This window comes from Macaca fascicularis, chromosome 1, assembly GCF_037993035.2.
Source record: "Macaca fascicularis isolate 582-1 chromosome 1, T2T-MFA8v1.1".
Taxonomy (NCBI): domain Eukaryota; kingdom Metazoa; phylum Chordata; class Mammalia; order Primates; family Cercopithecidae; genus Macaca; species Macaca fascicularis.
Genome location: NC_088375.1, coordinates 106794216 through 106797969, shown reverse-complemented (window position 1 = coordinate 106797969; position 3754 = coordinate 106794216). Strand labels below are relative to the sequence as shown.

Genomic DNA, 3754 nt, shown 5'->3' with positions numbered 1-3754 from the left:
TGTTGTGGTTGGTGTCTTAACTCTCCTGGGAAGAGGAGGCTGGCACACACTGGGATGCCGCAGCCTGGCCGGCTGTGGGGTGGTTTGGGAGGATCCATGTCAGCTCTCCCTGCAGTGACCAGTGCTCTGTGGGACAGAGGAGCTGACCAGGGAGGGAGGTACCCATCAGCAGAGGGTGGTGGGAGAGTGTGAAGGAGGGTTTGGTCCTGTCTGCTTCCTCACCTTGAGAGTAAAGTGCTGCCCTCTGCCCCTAACACACATACATATCAATTCCTGGATTCCTTAGTCCTGCTGGCCTTGGGCTGGAGCCTAGGAAAGTGGCCCCCAAATCCTTAGTGAGCTAAAGCTGGGTCTGAAATTTGGTCGGTGGGGAGGGGTAGTTTTCTTTTCTTTTTTCTTTTTCTTTTGTTTTTGAGATGGAGTCTCACTCTTGTCATCCAGGCAAGAGTGCAATGGCACGATCTCGGCTCACTGCAACCTCCGCCTCCCGGGTTCAAGCGATTCTCCTGCCTCAACCTCCTGAGTAGCTGGGATTACAGGCGCACACCACCACGCTCGGCTAATTTTTGTATTTTTAGTAGAGATGGGGTTTCACCATGTTGGCCAGGGTGGTCTCAAACTCCTGACCTCGTGATCTGCCCACCTCAGCCTCCCAAAGTGCTGAGATTACAGGCGTGAGCCACCATGCCCAGCTAGGGGAGGGGTAGTTTTCTTTGATTTTAAATTTAAACCCAAGTTTATTGGCAGACTCCCTTTTGACCTCCCTTTGCCTCCCCATCTGGTGCTTTCTTGCACCTACACCCCAGGGCCCTGTGGTGGGGCTACAGGGGGAAACTGTGCACCTGAGATGAGGCTGGAACAGGAATCGGCCTCTCTGCTCCCTTCTTCAGTAAGCAAGGAGCCCTGCCCCTCAGGCCCAGCCTCTGGCAGGAGGTGGTGGAGTCCTTGTGCCAGGTAGTAGAGGAGGAGAAGGGCAAAACCAGGCCCAGGCCAGCGCCTGGCTTGGTCTGGATGGGACACTGTCGGAGTTTGGCCACAGCCTGTCCTTTACTTCGTCCACACCTGTGAAGCTATTCCCTAAATAAGGTATTTCCCAAGTTAGTCGCTACCTAATCAGCCTTGAGAAGAATCCTTTCCTCTTCTTTGGTAGTGGGTCGGGGGATACTTCAGGAATGGTGTGGAGCTGGGAGTGGGTAGGGGGATTTTAAATGTTCCATGTGGGAGCCCCGAAGGAACTGGAGGGGCTGCAGTGAGGTGGGGGTGGGTGGGCAGGGAATGGGCGAGGGGAAGTCTTGGCAGGGAAATCCCTTTTGGCCACACAGTTTACAAACCCAGTATCATGTCTGTCTGTGTGTCTCTCAAGGTGAGAGTCTGATTTTTATACCAAAGAGGAAATGATTTTTTTTCATATTTTGTTTGTCTATATTATATAAATATATATATACAGTTATATATATATTATTTTTTGGTTCTCTCTCGTTTTTTAGGGAGGGAAGAAAGTACCAAGTTGCATTGAGCTGTAATTAAGGAACATTATAATTTATGACACATTTCTATACTTGCAAAAATTATATCATTTTATGGATATAAGAGAAAATGCCTTTTTATAAAATTTCAATTTCTGAGAAGTGTGTAATTTGTCTCTTTTCTGATGTTTAACCAAGGCTGGTGGTGAAAGTAAAGACAGAAACTGTCTCTTAAATGTAATTGAGTGGGTAGATCTGGGATATCGTGGACAAACTGGAATCTGACTGGTGGGGGATAGCACCTCGCTCATTTGCAGACTTCCCGGGATCTGAGTTTCAGCTGAAGATGAAGATGGGGCAGTGGGTGGTACCGAACGGCATATCGTATGGACTTTGGCTGGGTGCCTAGGACCTTGAACTGTTTACCTTTCTCCAAACACAGGCCAGCCTCTAATCCCTGACACACGCCAGATGGATGTGTGTGTTGGCAAAGTACGTGATAAATATTTTAAGGTTTTGTTTTTTAACGCCCCGCTTTTCTGCATGCCTCACATCTTCCTGGCTTCTCAAGTGAGTATCAAGGAAGCTAAGTCTTACATTAAAGGGAGCTTTCCTCCAGGGAAGGGAGGGCGGATGAGGATGGGGTCCTAGGAGTCAGGGCTAGGGTTAGTGCTGGCCTGAGGAGAAAGAAGTATGGCTTCCTCCACTGATGGTCAATATCAGCATGATCCAGCCCCACCCACAGGCTGATTTCCCCCTGACCCAGCCAGAACAATCCTTACTTCTCAAAAATGTAGACTGGATGCGGTGGCTCAAAGCCTGTCATCCAAGCACTTTGGGAGGCTGAGGCAGGAGGACCACTTGAGCCCAGCCCAGTTCAAGACCAGCCTGGGCAACATGGGGAGACCCCGCCTGTATTAAAAAAAAAAAAAGGGGGGGTGCGGCGGAGGGTGTATGGGGGAAAGATGTGAAGATAAGATCTATTTCCCTCTTCAGGAGAAACGGCCCCCGGCGGGAATCCCGCCACTGACCCCCAGGAACACCACCTGACACCCACCTCCACCCAGGAGAGGCTGTCCAGTCCACACCAGCCTTTCTTTGGGGTCTGTCTGGAAGCCTGAGCTTTGGGCAGCAAGTGGCATCCGGCCTCAGTGCCCCCACCAGCGAAACAGAAAGAGGCCTTAATCCCTTGAGGCTGGTGAAGCCCCAACTCCACCCCTCCCCCAAGACGGGTCTTCAGCACTGCGCTGGCCTCCCGCTGGGGGTCTGTTCAGCCGCTGGGAATGTCTTCCCTGGCTCCTCTCGCTGACCCGGGCTCTCCTGCACCCAGGATCCTATTAGGTGTGTCTGAGCGGCAGGGCCAATGTCATTTTAACTTTCTTTCATCTTGGGGACGCGTTTTCTCCGTCGCGATATAGACACACGCCTCCACGGAGGCTCCGGACACTCGGCTCCCCGTTTTCTCCCCTCTGCCTCAGGCATCCCTGGTCTTCCTTCCCTGTGCTGACTGAGCACTTGGGCTCCTGTTGGAGTGGCTTCCAGCCCCTAGGGCCCCATCGTCCTAGTGCCTTTTCTGAGTGCGTGGAGGTGAAGTCCGTCCGATACCCCAGCTTTGTTCCACTGAGCTCCTTATCTCCAAAGGCCTTCCTCTCCACTCCGCTAAAGCAGCACACACCCATGGGCGCCCACTGCCGTCGGGAGGAGCTCCACCTGTGAACTCTCCCAATTCATTCAGCATTTGGCCATCCATATTCTTCAATTCTTCCCCCTTCCATCTGTGCTTCCAGCGCAAACAACGGCCCCTCCCATTCCTCCTGGTCGCTTGCTTACTTTTGTGAACTTGCTTTCCAATTCAGTCCGGAGCCCGTGGTCTGATACTCGTCGCTCTGCCCCGGAACATTCCAGCCTTGGGTCAGCCCAGCGTCTCCCAGGGTGAGCTGTGGAATGCTGAAGGGCAGCACACAAGCACGGAGCAAGAGGAGCGGCAGCTGCACGGGCTCCCTCTGCAGGCGCCTCTGTACGGTTAGGAGATGCTGGGAACCTCATTCTCCTGCCCCTCCCTCAACTCCTGCCACCACCTCCCACCCTGCTCTCAGCAGATGGTTCTGCCTCCTACTTCACGGGGCAAAATAACTTCTGCGGCTTTCCTCTCACCTACAAATCTCACTGCGCACAGGCGCGCCGGCCTTCCCCTTTCCTTTCCCCTGCCTAGGGAGGCTGGGCCCTCCTAACCTGCTCCCTGTGGCCCCGCCCCTCCCCTCCTCCCACCACTGCCCCTTCCATTGTCC

General features: G+C 53.3%; 1 long non-coding RNA gene across 1 annotated transcript; it reads right to left on the bottom strand.

Moving 5' to 3' along the window:
• Positions 1-2269: 2269 nt before the first annotated feature.
• LOC123567102 (uncharacterized) lies at positions 2270-3483 on the bottom strand. Its single transcript, XR_012414312.1, has 2 exons — positions 3297-3483; positions 2270-2378 (listed from the first exon to the last, which is right to left on the bottom strand). It is a non-coding gene; the product is annotated as an uncharacterized lncRNA (long non-coding RNA).
• Positions 3484-3754: the final 271 nt, after the last annotated feature.